The 16,861-nt window shown below is 44.4% G+C and overlaps 1 protein-coding gene across 4 annotated transcripts in view; it reads left to right on the top strand.

The window, feature by feature from the left end:
- The first annotated feature begins 307 nt into the window (after positions 1–307).
- Positions 308–16,861, top strand: part of LOC140493698 (ras association domain-containing protein 8-like) — a 77,974-nt gene continuing 61,420 nt past the window's right edge. The window contains exons 1-2 of one of the 4 annotated variants that reach the window (XM_072592444.1): positions 308–490; positions 3,734–3,877. The gene's annotated coding sequence lies outside the window, so the exon portion shown is untranslated. Of the gene's footprint in view, positions 491–3,684; positions 3,878–16,619; positions 16,639–16,861 lie in introns of those variants that run through there. The other 3 variants (XM_072592443.1, XM_072592442.1, XM_072592445.1) reach the window with 3 other exon arrangements.

The following is a 16,861-nucleotide window of genomic DNA, read 5'->3' as shown; positions in this document are numbered from 1 at the left end:
GAACCCACTTTACAATCTGGTAGCCATATTATCTCTTTAGATTTAACTTTGCTTAGGTATTATGTTAGATTGAAAACTAAACGTGTTTCAAAACAAAGTCGTCTGAAACTTTGACCGAACAGAAATTGGACTGAGAACCTGTCTAGCTTTGGAGCATGCAGGATCAGATTGGATTAGTGTGAGAAGCAATGCGGTACAATTACTGTGTTTACATCAACCCTGATCATAAACTGCCCGCTGACTGGAACGCCAGCATCACATGGCAGCCACTTAATCTCTTCAATGAAAGGGGCAGGGGGCTCTCCATTGGCTAACCTTCCCTTCTGAAAGCGGATACAATGTGTAACCAAGGCGACGTGATGCAGCTTAGCACAGTGGAGTGGCGATCACGGTGCTGCTGCAGCACCAGCAGCACATTGGGAGAAGCAGACAGGCCGGTCTGAAAGGACAGCGCCACGGCTGCAAGTGTTAATGCTGAGGCCCCGCTACGGTAAGTGGCGATTGTTACTGTCCAAGCAGTTGATCCGGGCGTGGGAGCACTGCAGGAAGGTCATGTCAAAGGCGGCGGGGGGTGGATGCAGGGGGTTAATTAGGAAAAGAAGAGGGGACTCATATTGTAAAAGCTGTTGCTTGTATATGATAGGAAACAGCCACCTGTTGGAGCACAGGCGAGGCTTTTAGAATTCACATCTAAAGTAATGGAAGTACAGGCCTTTATTTCCCGTTTTCGATACAGAACTTCTCATTATTTAATTGCATTCAGTGTCAAACTCATGACCCATATCATCTGCACTCCCTTTCCTTGAGAGTTCCTCGCTGGGGGTCTTTTGCACATTCAATCTGTCTGTCTCACTCACTCAATGGGATACTGTTGTACATTCACTTTAACCCAATCACTGAGGTATTATTGCACATTCACTCGAACTCACTGACTGACTTAGAGCACTCTGAGTTTATCTCTGAGGTTACAACAGGAACCTGATAGGATGGGCGGAGGAGTGGCAGATGGCGTTTAATTTAGATAAATGTGAGGTGCTGCATTTTGGTAAGGCAAATCAGGGCAGGACTGAGACACTTAATGGGAAGTTCCTGGGGTGAGTTGCTGAACAAAGAGACCTTGGGATGCAGATTCAGAGTTCTTTAAAGGTGGAATCACAGGGAGACAGCATAGTGAAAAAGGCATTTGGTACGCTTGCATTTATTGGTCAGTACATTGAGTATAGGATTTGGGAGTCACGCTGTACGGGACATTAGTTAGGTCACTTTCAGAGTACTGCATTCAATTCTGGTCACCCTGCTATATGAAAGATGTTGTTAAACTTGAAAGGGTTCAGAAAATATTTACAAGGATGTTGCCAGAGTTGGAGGATTTGAGCTATAGGGAGAGGCTGAATAGGCTGGGGCTGTTTTCCCTGGACCGTTGGAGGCTGAGGGGTGTCCTTATAGAGGTTTACAAAACCATGAGGGGCATGGACAGTGTGAATAGTCAAAGTCTTTTCCCTGGCATAGGGGAGTCCAAAGCTTGAGGGCAAAGATTTAAAATGAGAGGGGAGAAATATAAAAAGGACCTACAGGGCAACCTTTTCATGCAGAGGGTGGTGTGTGTATGGAATTAGCTACCAGAGGAAGTGGTGGAGGCTGGTACAATTACAACATTTAAAAGGCATATGAATAGGAAGGGTTTAGAGGGACATGGGCCAAATGTTTGTAAATGGGACGAGATTAATTTAGGATATCTGGTCGGCATGAACGAGTTGGACTGAAGGGTGTTTCCATGCTGTATATTTCTATGACAGTATGATTTGCTGTTGAAAATCCAGTGTCACTCATTGGAGTATAGTACCACTAACGCTGACTTTCACAGCAGGCTCTTTTTGCTTAGCTAGACCCTCCATATTGAGGATGTCTTCCTACTCTTTCAGTCTTTTTGTGTTCAGAGATGGCTGCTAGATCTAATGTACCTTTTGCTGACTGCTACATGTCGGGCACATGGTGCTTGATGGATTGGGCACGTGAGATTTTTGGAGATTTGAACACTTTCTTTGATGCCTCAGAATCACCTCTGCGTGTTCCCAATGAAATCTGTTTGCTGCCTTCTCAAATGAAAATTCTCAACTTTTAACCAAAACTGTAGCTGTTCATGGAGCAGTAACAACACTGGCATCTATCCAACAATGAAGAAAATTGTCATAGATGCCCTGTACCACCAGCTTCACAAGAGCAACTAGAGATAAAGTCATAGAGTCAAAGAGATGTACAGCATGGAAACAGACCCTTCAGTCCATGCCAACCAGATATCCCAACCCAAACTAGTCCCACCTGTCAGCACCCGGTCCATATCCCTCAAAACCCTTCCTATCTATTCATATACCCATTCAAATGCCTCTTAAATGTTGCAATTGTACCAGCCTCCACAACTTCCTCTGTTAGTTCATTCCATACACATACCACCCTCTGTGTGAAAAAGTTGTCCCTTACATCTCTTTTATATCTTTCCCCTCTCACCCTAAACCTATGCCCTCTAGTTCTGGACTCCCTGACCCCATGGAAAAGACTTTGTCTATTTATTCTATCCATGTCCCTCATGATTTTGTTAACCTCTATAAGGTCACCCCTCAGCCTCCAATGCTCCAGGGAAAACAGCCCCAGCCTGTTCAGCCTCTCTCTATAGCTCAAATCTTCCAATCCTGGCAACATCCTTGTAAATCCTTTCTGAACCCTTTCAAGTTTCACAACATCTTTCCGATAGGAAGGAGACCAGAATTGCATGCAATACTCCAACAGTGGCCTAACCAATGTCCCGTACAGCCGTAACATGACCTCCCAACTCCTGTACTCAATACACTGACCAATAAACGAAAGCATACCAAACACCTTCTTCACTATCCTATCTACCTGCAACTCCACTTTCAGGGAGCTCTGAACCTGCACTCCAAGGTCTCTTTGCTCAGCCACACTCCCTAGGACCTTACCATTAAGTGTATAAGTCCTGCTAAGATTTGCTTTCCCAAAATGCAGCACCTCGCATTGATCTGAATTAAACTCCATCTGCCACTTCTCAGCCCATTGGCCCATCTGGTTAAGATCCTGTTGTAAACTGAGGTAACCTTCTTCACTGTCTACTACACCTCCAATTTTGGTGTCATCTGCAAACTTACTAACTCTTCTGCTCACATCCAAATCATTTATGTAAATGACAAAAAGTAGAGGACCCAGCACCGATTCCTGTGGCACTCCACTGGTCACAGGCCTCCAGTCTGAAAAACAACCCTCCACCATCACCTTCTGTCTTCTACCTTTGAGCCAGTTGTGTATCCAAATGGCTAGTTCTCCCTGGATTCCGTAAGATCTAACCTTGCTAACCAGTCTCCCATGAGGAACCTTGTCGAACGCCTTACTGAAGTCCATATAGATCCCATCTACCACTCTGCCCTCATCAATCCTCTTTGTTACTTCTTCAAAAAACTCAATCAAGTTTGTGAGACATGATTTCCCACACACAAAGCCAGGTTAACTATCTCTAATCAATCCGTGCCTTTCCAAATACATGTACATCCGATCCCTCAGGATTGACCACCACCGACGTCAGGCTCACTGGTCTATAGTTCCCTGACTTGTCCTTACCACGCTTGGGCAATAGAGATTTCCTCATTGCATAAATGAATTTATAAAAATTGTTTACAGGGCAAATCTAACCCATCCAATTGCATCTCTGCCTACTCTCCATCCTCAGTCAAGATTTGGAAGGAGTCATGAATTACCAACACTTGCTTCGTAATGACCTGTTCACTGATGCTCAGTTTGCGTTCTGCCAGGGCCATTCAGTTCCTCATTCCAGCTTCTGTTGAAACATGGATAAAAGAGCTAAATTCCAGAGGTGAGTTGAAAGTGACAGCCCTTGATATTAAGATAGAATTTGATCAGGTGTGACATTGAGGAGCCCTTGCAAAACTAGGTTCAATGGGAATCAGGAGAAAATCTCTCCACTGGTTAGAGTCATAGCTAGCATAGAAGAAGATGTTTGTGGTTGTTGGAGGTCAGTAATCTCATCTCAGGACATTGCTGCAGGAGTTCCTCAGGGTAGTGTCCTAGGCCCAACCATCTTCGGTTGCTTCATTGATGACCTTCCCTCTATTGTAAGGTCATAAGTGGGGATATTTGCTGATGATTGCACAATATTCAGCACCATTCGTGACTCCTCAGATACTGAAACAGTCCATATTGAAATGCAACAAGATCTAGACAATATCCACCTTTGGATTGAGGTAGCACGTAATATTCATGCCACATAAGTGCCAGGCAAAGATCATTTGTCTAATCCAGAGATTCTAAACATAGGCCCTCAATATTCAATGGTATTACCATCACTGAATTCTCCATTATCAACATCCTACGGTTACCATTTACTAGAAACAGAACTGGATTAGTCATGTAAATAGTGTGGTTTCAAGGGTAGATCAGAGGTTAGGAATCTTGCAGCAAGTAACTCACCTCCTTACTCCCCGAAACCTGTCTACCATCTACAATACATTCAGGAGTGTGGTGGAATACTCCCCATTTGCGTTGATGAGTTCAGCTTGAACAACATTATGCCTGAAACATCGATTCTCCTGCTCCTCAGATGCTGCCTGACCTACTGTGCTTTTCCAGCACCACACTCTCAACTTTCAAGAAGCTTGTAACCATCCTGAACAAAGCAGACTGATTGATTGGCACCACAAACATCCATTTCCTCCACCACCAATGCTCAGTAACAGCAGTATATACTATCTATAAGGTGCACTGCAGAAATTCATCAATGATCTTCAGGCAACACTTTCAAAACTCACAACCATTTCCATCTAGAAGGACAAGGGCAGCAGGTACATGGAAACACTACTACCTGCAAATTCCCTTCCCAGCCAATCACCATCCTTACTTGGAAATACATTGCCATTCCATCAGTGTTGCTGAGTCAAAATCCAGGAATATCCTTCCTAATGACATTGGGGATCCACCTACACAGTATGACCTGCAGCGATTCAAGGAGGCAGCTCATCACCACTGCTTAAGGGCAACTAGAGATGGGCAATAAATGCTGCACTAGCAAGCAATGTCCTCATTACTTGAATGAGTTGTTAAAAAGCCAAGGACCCTGAAGGAATTGGTGAGGGTGTTTGGTCTCTTCAGGAATGCTTTTGAGGACATCTCTAAAAAGTGTCCAACTGGGAGGCTCCTGTTGTCACTGAGTGGCACACTGGTTCAGTGGTTATCACTGCTGCCTCATAGTGCCAGGGATCTGAGCTCGATCCCACTATCAGGCAACTGTCTGCATGGAGTTTACATGTTCTCCCTATGTCTGCGTGAGTTTTCTCCCACAGTCCAAAGATGTGCAGGTTATTTGGATTGACCATACTAAGTTGCCTATAGTGTCCAGGAATGTGCAAGCTAGGTTGGATAGCCATGAGAAATGCAGGGGGGTGAGTCTGGATGGAATGTTGTTCCAAGGATTGGTGTGCACTTGATGGGTCAAATGGCCTGCTTCCACACTGTAGAGATTCTCTGAGTTCCGAATAGAACAATTTGTTCAGGAGGTTGGTGTCATGCATATATATAATCTTGAGTTATTTGCATCTTAATGCTGGGCATGTTGACTTGAGGTAAGACTATGCTCTTGGCCCACATTTATTGCCACCAGGTTTAGAAGATTTGCAGAATTCTTCAGGCTCAGTACACTTCCATAGATACTGATGTTCTCTGGGATACAGAAGCCCCATTCTCCCTCTTAACAATCCCAAGAGTAGAGGCGTTCGCTCCATTGTCATGGCCATATTTATCCTTCAATCAGTATTACTAAAACATATTATTTCATATGTGTCTCGTTGCTCTTTGTGGGAGCTTGACTGTCACATTTCCTACAATATAACAGTGATTACAGTAATGAAATTGTTGGCTGTGAAGCAACTTTGGAAAATCCAGAAGCTGTAGGAGGTGCTGGATAAACATATTTTCTTTACCCACTGAGAACATGGATTAAACATATCCAGAGAATATTCCCTTGTCATAAGCAATAACATTTTCAATACAATATCCTGCAGCTTCTTATTCCTCTGAAAGCTGATTAACGGTAAAGCTGATTTTTCCCAAGTAAACGTCCAGCCCCTCTGTTGCTGTCTGTAAATGATGCACTAATGAATGTCTGGCTAAAGGATAATTAAAGAGGAGCAACAGCACTAATAGCATTTATTCCATTTTGTTGGAGGTTAAATAGAGTTCACCTCTACTTAGATCATCCAAAGTGCACATACTCACGCTCTCGATGTTTTGATTTCAGATTGGAGCTATACGAGAGGCCATCAGTCTCTTATTAAAGCACAAATTTATTTTTTTAAAGAGATAAACAGTAGAATTCCTTCTAATTTGTGGGCCATATTTCATATATCAAGGTAATGATACTTTGTTCACAGTCTGTGATAAATCAGCTTGGTGTCTCATTGGAGACATGTTAACATTTGAGGCTCTAAATATATCTTTGGTGGGGCATGTTCAAACTGGGGATATTAACATGGGATCACATCAGCTCATGATCATTCACACTGGTGGTGACACAGGTAAGGTACTGGTTGGAGCATCTGCAAGTGAAGTGTTGCAATTTGGGGCTAATATCTACTTTCAATCTGAAGAAATAGCCTGTGATTCAAACAGTTTTTGTGAGCAAGAGCTAGTCTTGAAAAATCCCCCGTCCAGGGGACTCTCTGAGCAGGAGCGTTGCTGCGCCTGGGCCAGGACTTTGGTTCGAAAGATTTTAGAAATGGAACCGCTGGGAGCTGGTTTCTGGGCTTGTGAAAGGCACCGGGCCAATTGAAGACTTTCATTTTGTGCCAGTAAAGCCTTTTTAAATTGTACGCTCTGCTCTATCAAAAGTGGAAGACAATTTGCACATACCAGGATTCCACAAGCAACAATGTGACAAATGACCAGATAATTTGTTCTGAGGAAAGGTCACTGAATCCCATACGTTAACTCTGATTTCTCACCATAGATGCTGCCAGACCTTCTGAGGTTTTCCAGCAATCTCTGTTTTTGTTTCTGATTTACAGCATCCTCTTTCTTTCAGTATTTAGATAATTTGTTTTTGTGTGGTTGCAAAAGCTGCGATAAGGAAGTACGTCTCTCCTTTCTCTCATGTTGCATTTCTTCAGGCCTTGGGATCATTTAAAGGCAACACAGTCTTGCTTTAATCACAGTTGAAAGACAGAACCTGCAACCACGCAGGGATCCCTCGGTACTGCTCCTTTGGTGCAGCTCTCCCTTGGTCCTACCCCTCCCATGGTGTGATGCCCCCTCAGTTACACACTGGGTGTGTTTCATTCTTCTTTGACATTTGAACCCACTATCTTCTGACTCAGAGGCAAGACTGCTTCCCAGAAACAATCCCTGTAAAAATATATATTTTCCACAAGATGTCGGCATCTCCTCGTAAGCAAAGATTTGTTGCATGTCCTTAATTGTCCTTCAGGTAGTGGTGTGCTGCGTTCTTGAACTGCTGATATCCGCGTATTTCAAGCATTTAGAACCAGCAACAGTTAAGGAATGGTGATGTATTTCCAATCAGGATGATGTGTGGCTTGAAGGGGGAACTTGCAATTGGTTGTGTTCCCATGTATCTGCTGCCTTTGTCCTTCTAGGTGGTGGGTTTGGAAGGTGCTGTTGAAGGAGCCTTGGTGAGTAACTGCAGTACATCTCATAGATGGTTCAGACTGCTTTCACAATGTCAGTGGCTGATGGACTGAATGGCACCATGTCCGCAAATAATCAAGTGTGCTGCTTTATCCTGGATGATTTCAAGCTTTCTTGAGTATTTTTGGAGCTGCACTCATCCAGTGTGGGAAATGGAGTGTATTCCATTACACTCCAGACTTGTACCTTGTGGTGGGTGGGCTTTGAGGAAAGGCGGAGGTGAGTTAGTTGTTGCAGAACGCCTAGCCTCACATTTTGCAAATGAAAAGACTCCATATAAAAGCATGTTCTTTTGGATTGGTAAAAAATGATTTTTGTTATGGGACTCCTCCAGCAATTCACAGCTTTTTGATTAAACTTTGAACTTCTGGTATTGCACTACCAGAGCTTCTAATTCCACATACCATTTAACATTGCCGGTGCATAGGTTCCACTAACCCCACCAATAAATAAAAAGATTAGATAATCAGCAGCCCAAGATCCACTCACTGCAGGGTGTTTAGGTCAACAGAATCTCCATTGACCTTCAACACAATTCCTGCTCCTGATTCAGTGTGTTTTCAGCAGATTTTCAGCTTGGTTTCAAACAATGGCCCTCTCTGAACTGTCTCTTTGATCAAAGTGAACATTCTTTAGGCAGAAGACAAATAGCATCAGATGTCAGAGTGGGAGGTTTGATTCATCATCAATGATTAGTGACAATGAAATGTGCTTAAGAGCTAGACAAGCAAATCTGATTCCTTTTGTTGCTGCCACAATGATTGAGATGACACAAAGGATTGATTCAATTCATTATCTCCTGAGATGTGAGGGAGTCTGTCTCAAATCTCCAAGATGGAATCTCCCGAGTGCAGCTGCATTGTGATAAGGGGAATTCATTGTGATACTGTATTTGAAGTTAAATGAATGGAGTAACACAGCAATTTTGATCTCTCATGTATCCAATATTTTAGTCCTCCAGCATTAGAGGCCATGCCTTCAGTGGGCTGGACCCCTAATCTTTGCAAGTAAGCCTTCCATCTCTATCCCACACTACTGTATAAAACAAACCCTTTTGAACAAACCTTTGGTCACCTGTCCTCATATCTCCGTGGTATTAAATTTTATCTGATTATGGTCTTGTGAATTTTTTTCAAATTGTTTATGGGTCTTGCTTACTAAGACAGCATGTATTGCCCATTCCTAATTGCCCTTGAGAAGGTAGGCAGTGAATGTCTTCTTGCTCTGCTGCAGTCCCTCGGGTATAGGTACCCCTACAGTGATGTTTGGAAGGCAGCTCTAGGATTTTGATCCAGCAACAGTGGTAATAAGTTTCCAAGCCAGGATGATGCTTGGCTTGGCGGATAACTTGCAAGAAATGGTGTTACGTTATATCTGCTTCTCTTGTCTGTATAAATGGTAGAAATTGTGGGTCTGGAAGGTGCTGTGGTGGAAATTTGGAGTTACTACAGAGCATCCTGGAGATATACACTGTTGCTAACATCCATTGGTGAAGGGAGTGAATGTTAAAGATTGGCAACCCATTCAAAATCAAAAATCAAACAAACTGCTTTGTCCTGCATGTTGTCCAGTTCATAGTGTGGGAGGTAGCATATAAGAGTCGAGAGTGTGGTGCTGGAAAAGCACAGCAGGTCAGGCAGCATCCAAGGAGCAGGAGAATCGACCTTTCAGGCATAGGTAGCATATTAACATGGATAGAAAATTTCTGGCTAATACAAAACCAAAAGTAGGCATAAATGAGTCTTTTTCAGGTTGGCAAAATATAATGAGTGGTGTGCTACAAGGATCAGTACTGGGACCTTGACTGTTTACATTTTTATAAATGTCTTGAATGAAGTGAAAGAAGGTATTGGTATCAAACTTGTAGACACAAAGATCAATAGGAAAGTAATGAGCAAAGAAGACTTGAGAAGGCTGCAAAGAGGTATAGATAGGTTGAGTGGGTGGCAAAGATGTGGTAAATGGAGTATAATATGCAAAAATGTAAAATTGTCCTTTTTAGTAGAACAAATGAAAAAACATGTTATCTAAATGGAGAGACATTGCAGACCTCTGAGATGCAAAGGAATCTGGTTCTCCTGGTGTCTGAATCACAGAAGCTTACTGTGCAGATACAGCAAGTAATTTAGTAAACAGTTTATTCGAAGAGGAATGAATACAAGAGTAGCAGGATTATGCTTCAGTTTTACGGAGCATTGGTAAGACTGTGTACAGTATTGGTTAGGCAGCATCCAAGGAGCAGGAGAATCGACGTTTCGGGCATAAGCCCTTCTTCAGGAATGAGGACGGTGTGCCAAGCAGGTTAAGATAAAAAGTAGGGAGGAGGGACTGGGGGGGGGAGGGGCGTTGGGAATGCGATAGGTGGAAGGAGGTTAAGGTGCGGGTGATAGGCCGGAGAGGGGGTGGGGGTGGAGAGGACGGGAAGAAGATTGCAGGTCAAGAAGGCGGTGCAAAGTCCGAGGGAGGAGTCTGAGACGGTCCAGGTAAATTTGAGGTCGGGGTGAAAGGTGTTAGTAAAGTGGATGAACTGTTCAACCTCCTCGTGGGAGCACGAAATAGCGCCGATACAGTCATCGATGTAGCGGAGGAAAAGCTGGGGGGTGGTGCTACACTGGCAGCTACATTGGCAGCCCCCTTCCTCCCTCCCCTTCCTAGACCTCTCCATTTCTATCTCGGGCGACCGACTCAACACGGACATTCACTATAAACCGACCGACTCCCACAGCTACCTAGATTACACCTCCTCCCACCCTGCCCCCTGTAAAAACGCCATCCCATATTCCCAATTCCTTCGCCTCCGCCGCATCTGCTCCCAGGAGGACCAATTCCAATACTGAACAACCCAGATTGCCTCCTTCTTCAAAGACCGCAATTTCCCCTCAGATGTGGTTGATGATGCTCTCCACCTCATCTCCTCCACTTCCTGCTCCTTCGCCCTTGAACCCCACCCCTCCAATCGCCACCAGGACAGAACTCCACTGGTCCTCACCTACCACTCCACCAACCTCCAGATACATCAGATCATCCTTCGTCATTTCCGTCACCTCCAAACAGACCCTACCACCAAGGATATATTTCCCTCCCTTCCCCTTTCAGCGTTCCGGAAAGACCACTCCCTCCGCGACTCCCTCGTCAGGTCCACACCCCCCACCAACCCAACCTCCACTCCCGGCACCTTCCCCTGCAACTGCAAGAAATGCAAAACTTGTGCCCACACCTCCCCCCTCACTTCCCTCCAAGGCCCCAAGGGATCCTTCCATATCCATCACAAATTCACTTGCACCTCCACACACATCATTTACTGCACCCGATGTGGCCTCCTCTACATTGGGGAGACAGGCCGCCTACTTGCGGAACATTTCAGAGAACACCTCTGGGACACCCGCACCAACCAACCCAACTGCCCCGTGGCTGAACACTTTAACTCCCCCTCCCACTCCGCCAAGAACATGCAGGTCCTTGGCCTCCTCCATCGCCAGACCATGGCAACACGACGCCTGGAGGAAGAGTGCCTCATCTTCCGCCTAGGAACCCTCCAACCACAAGGGATGAATGCAGATGTCTCCAGCTTTCTCATTTCCCCTCCCCCACCTTATCTCAGTCCCAACCCTCGGACTCAGCACCGCCTTCTTGACATGCAATCTTCTTCCCGACCTCTCCGCCCCCACCCCCTCTCTGGCCTATCACCCTCACCGTAACCTCCTTCCACCTATCGCATTCCCAACACCCCTCCCCCCAGTCCCTCCTCCCTACCTTTTATCTTAGCCTGCTTGGCACACCCTCCTCATTCCTGAAGAAGGGCTAATGCCCGAAATGTGGGTTCTCCTGCTCCTTGGATGCTGCCTGACCTGCTGCGCTTTTCCAGCAACACATTTTTCAGCTCTGATCTCCAGCATCTGCAGTCCTCATTTTCTCCCACAGTATTGGTCACCTCATTTCAAGAAGTATGTAAATGGATTGGAAGCAGTTCAGAGAATGTCTATTAGACCAATACCTGGAATAAATAGATTATTCCATGAGGAAAGGTTGATGGGTTCAGTTTGTATCTACTAGAGTTTTGAAGAGTAAGAAACGATTTGGGTGAAATACATAAGATCCTGAGGGTCCTTGACAGTGGAGATTTTAAGAGGATATTTCCACCTATTGAGAATATAGAGCTAGGAGTCACAGTTTAAAAATAGTGGGGCTTCTATTTAAAACAAAGATGAAGCTCAATTCTTTTGCCACAGTGTGTCATGAGTTTTTGGAACTCTCTTCCCGAAAAGGTCGTGGAAGCAGAGTACTTGGAAGGCAGAGAAGGATAGATTCTTGGTAGCTATGGCAGTGAAAGGTGTAACATGGCTGGGGGGATTTACATGAATGAAGAGATTTTGAGACGATAAGAAGGCAGTGAACTCAGAAGAGAGACCATTATGTGTTGAAATGGAGTTTGAAGTCATGGAAATTGAGAAATGGTTTGGTGCAGAGGCTGGGGAAAGAAAGAAATAAGATATCTCAGTGAGAGCTCTTTTAATGTTCTTGAGAGGATGCAAGGAATGAGGATTTTGAATGAGGTAACAGGGATGAAACAGGGTGAAATGTTCAAAGGCAGAGCAACTTTGGCTCAGTGGTTAGCACTGCTGCCTCACAGCGCCAGGGACCCGAGTTCAATTCTTGCCTCGGGCAGCTGTCTATGTGGAGTTTGCATTCTCCCCGTGTCTGCGTGGGTTTCCTCCGGGTGCTCCGGTTTCCTCCCACAGTCCAAAGATGTGCATTTGGTGAATTGGCCATGCTAAATTGCCCGTAGTGTTAGGTGCATTAGTCACGGGTAAATGTAGGGGAATGGGTCTGGGTGGGTTGCTCTTCAGAGGGTCGGTGTGGACTTGTTGGGCCGAAGGACCTGTTTTCACATTGTAGGAATCTAATCTAATGTAATCTACCAGAGCAATAATGACTCAGGCCATGGTGTGACACAAAACAGACATTGCTGGAAAGGCTCAGCTGGTCTGGCAGCATCTGTGGAGAGAAATCAGAGTTAACTGTTAAGGTCAAGTGACCCTTCCTCAGAACTAGAGTTTAGAACTCAGAACCAGTTCTGAGGAAGGAACATGCGACCCAAAACGTTAACTCTGATGCCTCTCCACAGATGCTTTCAGACCTGCTTTGCTTCTGATTTACAGCAGCCACAGTTCTTTTGGTTTTTATTTGATGAAGAACACTGCTCAGTCATTATGATATTGGTATGAGCAAATGGTGGAAGATGTAGCCAAGCAGGAAGGTTTGAAAGGGCGGGGGGGGGGGGGGGGGGGGGGGGGAGGAAGGTATCATCACCTCTCCGCCAGGTTTCCTTAAAAGACTAGGATGATGATCAGGTTATCACAGTAAGTTCATTGGTGGCAAGGGCCTTGTTCACAAGTGAATGGATACTTGGAGGGAAATGCAGATGGGGTTGGTGAGAGCTGATCCACTGGCAGAACCTACATATTCAAGGAACAAATTGGAGTGGAAGATGATTGGCCAGATTAGCAACCCCTCCCCCTTACCAGGATGGTTCATGAGAAAGTGGGATGGGCCAATTGGCAGTTCTGCCTGTTATGTACATCAATAAACCCTACAGAATATATCAAGGCTGACACCGAGGGATGCTGAAGGTTTATTTCTGAGGGAGTCAAATCTGGAACATGGTAAGAGGAGGATTGGGTAAGAAATGTGACAAAATATATACACTAAGGAGCACAGAGAAAACAGAAGTTATAACAGCCTGGATATTGTTATGATCGAGGCTGGAGGAATGTATAGTCACACCAGTCTACTCCACGAGTCGCAACTTAAAATAAAAATGCCTTTATCTGTATTAGGTTTTCAACACACAAGATCTATGAGCCAGGCATCTCAATAAACACAATTTCTGGTTTACAATCAAAACTATTCAATAAAATTGCAATAATTGGTTAACAAACACAGTCAGTGATATAGAAGCATGAATGCTTGCCCCTCTAAATTTTCCAAAAAAAATGCACATTCTCAGAAAGTAGAGAAAAAACAATTATCTGCAGTGGTTGGCTTTCTGAAAAAAAAACACTTGTCAGAGGATTAATCTTGAAGGTAAAAGCAAAAGCATAGAATGCTTTGGAGGAACACCCGTTGCAGATATGATTTTCACTGTTTCAAAAGAACTAATAGTTTCATTCTGAGTTCATTAAAAAGGTTTTCAATTCAGAAATAGAGATCAGCGGGGCAGCTAGTTTTTACCAGTCTTTCTTCCATCTGAATCAGGTAAAACAGGAACCTCTCCAAGCTAGTCACAATTCAGAACAGTCCTAGTAAGATCTACAACAAAGAATGCTGTTATCACTTGATTTATCAGTGATTTCTTGGAAGCCTTGATCCCAAGAGGAAAATCTCCAATGTCTCCACTGACCTTTCAATGACCTGTTCAGGAGAAGCCACTTCAGGTATTTCCACAAGTCTTAAAATAAATAAAACTTTTTCCAAAATCCTTCAAGTCATAGAGATGTACAGCATGGAAACAGACCCTTCAGTCCAATCCGTCCATGCTGACCAGATATCCCAACCCAAACTAGTCCCACCTGCTAGCAGCCGGCCCATATCCCTCCAAACCCTTCCTATTCATATACCCATCCAAATGCCTCTTAAATGTTATAATTGTACCAGCCTCCACCACATCCTCTGGCAGCTCATTCCATACACGTACCACCCTCTGCATGAAAAAGTTGCCTCTTAGGTCTCTTTTATATCTTTCCCCTCTCACCCTAAAACTATGCCCTCTAGTTCTGGACTCCCTGACCCCAGGTAAAAGACTTTGTCTATTTATCCTATCCATGCCCCTCATAATTTTGTAAACCTCTGTAAGGTCACCCCTCAGCTTTCAACACTCCAGGGAAAACAGCCCCAGCCTGTTCAGCCTCTCCCTGTAGCTCAGATCCTCCAATCCTGGCAACATCCTTGTAAATCTTTTCTGAACCCTTTGAAGTTTCACAACAGCTTTCCGATAGGAGGGAGACCAGAATTGCACACAATATTCCAACAGTGGCCTAACCAATGTCCTGTACAGCTGCAACATGACCTCCCATCTTCTCTACTCAATACTCTGACCAATAAAGGAAAGCATACCAAACGCCTTCTTCACTATCCTATCTACCTGTGACTCCACTTTCAAGGAACTATGAACCTGCGTTCCAAAGTCTCTTTGTTCAGCAACACTCCCTAGGACCTTACCATTAAGTGTATAAGTCCTGCTAAGATTTGCTTTCCCAAAATGCAGCACCTCGCATTTATCTGAATTAAACTCCATCTGCCACTTCTGAGCCCATTGGCCCATCTGGTCCAGATCCTGTTGTAATCTGAGGTAACCCTCTTCGCTGTCCACTACACCTCCAATTTTGATGTCATCTGCAAACTTACTAACTGTACGTCTTATGCTCACATCCAAATCATTTATGTAAATGACAAAAAGTAGAGGGCCCAGCACCAATCCTTGTGGCACTGCACTGGTCATAGGCCTCCAGTCTGAAAAATAACCCTCCCCCACCACCCTCTGTCTTCTACCATTGAGACAGTTCTGTATTCAAATGGCTAGTTCTCCCTGTATTCCATGAGATCTAACCTTGTTAATCAGTCTCCCATGGGGAACCTTGTTGAACGCCTTACTGAAGTCCACATAGATCACATCTACTGCTCTGCCCTCATCAATCCTCTTTGTTACTTCTTCAAAAAACTCAATCAAGTTTGTGAGACATAATTTCACACGCATAAAGCCATGTTGACTATCCCGAATCAGTCCTCGTCTTTCCAAATACATGTACATCCTGTCCGTCAGGATTCCCTCCAACAACTTGCCCACCACCGAGGTCAGGCTCACTGGTCTATAGTTCCATGGCTTGTCTTTACCGCCCTTCTTAAACAGTGGCACCACGTTTGCCAACCTCCAGTCTTCCGGCACCTCACCTGTGACTATCGATGATACAAATATCTCAGCAAGAGGCCCAGCAATTCTCTAGCTTCCCACAGAGTTCTTGGGTACACCTGATCAGGTCCTGGGGATTTATCCACCTTTAACCGTTTCAAGACATCCAGCACTTACTCCTCTGTAATCTGGACATTTTGCAAGATGTCCACCATCTATTTACCTACAGTCTATATTTAACATATCCTTTTCCACAGTAAATACTGATGCAAAATATTCATTTACTTTCTCCCCCATTTTCTGTGGCTCCACACAAAGGCCGCCTTGCTGATCTTTGAGGGGCCCTATTCTCTCCCTAGTTACCCTCTTGTCCTTAATATATTTGTAAAAACCCTTTGGATTCTCCTTAATTCTATTTGCCAAAGCTATCTTGTGTCCCCGTTTTGCCCTCCTGATTTCCCTCTTAAGTATACTCCTACTTTCTTTATCCTCTTCTGAGGATTCACTCGATCTATCCGTCTATACCTGACATATACTTCCTTCTTTTTCCTAACCAAACCCTCAATTTCTATAGTCATCCAGCATTCCCTATACCTACCAGCCTTCCCTTTCACCCTGACAGGAATATACTTTCTCTGGATTCTTGTTACCTCATTTCTGAAGGCTTCTCATTTTCCAGCCGTCCCTTTACCTGCGAACATCTGCCTCCAATCAGCTTTCGAAAGTTCTTGCCTAATACTGTCAAAGTTCTCCAATTTAGAACTTCGAAGTTCTCCAAGAGAACTTAAATATGAAGCCTCTTTGTAACAATATGCAGCAGAACTATGTCCTGTATAAAAGATGTAACATGAAGACTGCATTTGTTGGTGTTACAACTTCAGCGATTGCATTTCCAGCCCAAGCTTTAAGCCTTTGAGTCAGAGCCAGCCAATTCCTGGACAGGTGCCTGTATCAAAGATGGTGCCGACCTGAGATATAGGAAGATTGGATCCTCAAGCCTGTTCCATCATTCAGTAAGTTTATGGCTGTTTTGATTGTGACCTTCACACTATTTTCTTGCCTGGTCCCTCATAACCTTGCCTTGACACTCCTGATTTTCCTGAGCCCATGCCTTATATTGACAAACCTCAGAGGTAGGGTCTCTCTTGATGGATGTGCCTTTGTTGGTGTGCAGCTAGAAAGATATAGACATGTCAGTTGGCAATAGTCAAGGTATTGAGTTTGTCTGTACATGCG

Source organism: Chiloscyllium punctatum, chromosome 22 (genome assembly GCF_047496795.1).
Source record: "Chiloscyllium punctatum isolate Juve2018m chromosome 22, sChiPun1.3, whole genome shotgun sequence".
NCBI lineage: Eukaryota > Metazoa > Chordata > Chondrichthyes > Orectolobiformes > Hemiscylliidae > Chiloscyllium > Chiloscyllium punctatum.
Note: the sequence above shows the minus strand (reverse complement) of the source record. Positions and strands in the feature narration are given on the sequence as shown.